Genomic DNA, 975 nt, shown 5'->3' on the forward strand with positions numbered 1-975 from the left:
GGGGTGGGAGCCGGGATGGCCGCGGGGCACCCTTTTGGGGCCACCCCGGGCCTCGCCTCTGCGCCCCCAAGGCACTCTCCTGGGTACCTCCGACCACACGCGCGCCCGGGGCCAAAAGGGGCTACGCTAAGTTGCCGGACCTGAATGCGGCGCGGGACTTGGGGCCGGGCTCACGGTGAGATCCTTCTCAGGCCAGCCCAGACCACGTCTCTGTGCCCCGGCCACTGCGCCGAGTCTCTGGACCCGAATAAGGAAGTGGACTTGGGGCTGGGATGATAGCCATGACTCCTTCTTGGGCCACCCCGCACGATGCCTCTCTAGCACCGGGGGACTCTCCCGCGCACCGCTGAGGACAGACTCGCCCGAGCCAAGCCGCGCTTTGGCCGCGCCCAGCCACTGTCTGGCAGCCCCCAGCCGCTGCGCTAAGGATAAGAATGGCTCGAACGAGGGACTCATTTGTGGCCCGGGATTGGGGATGGAAGGCCTTGTGAAAGGCCTTGTGGGGCCACCCCATGCTACGACTCTGGGCCACCGGGCAACTCGCCCGGCCATCCCCAACCACAGTACTCTCCGGCCCAAAGTGCACTTCGGCTCTGCTACGCGGCCAACTCAGAGCCCCCGCCCCGCTCCCAGCCGCTGTACTAAGGACGAGGGCTGGAATAAGGAGCGCTTTCTGGGCTGGGGCTAGAGATGGAAATCCTTCTGCGGCACCGGCGGACTCCCCCGGACACCCCGACCAGAGTCTTGCCCGGCCCCGAGCGCGGTTTCGTCGCGCCATGCTGCTGACCGCTGCCCCACCATAACCACTAATATCATACAAGGCCTAGTCTGGCTGTCTGCGTGTCTTGTCTATCCACTATGCTTCTAGCCAACTGCGCCCACACCCCAAAACAACCGGTAGGGAGGGGGAGACGGGGGCCAGGGAGGGAGGGAAGGAGGGGAGAGGAGGCAGGCAGATGCGGGCCAGGCGGACCC

Source organism: Alligator sinensis, unplaced genomic scaffold (assembly GCF_000455745.1).
Source record: "Alligator sinensis unplaced genomic scaffold, ASM45574v1 scaffold98_1, whole genome shotgun sequence".
NCBI lineage: Eukaryota > Metazoa > Chordata > Crocodylia > Alligatoridae > Alligator > Alligator sinensis.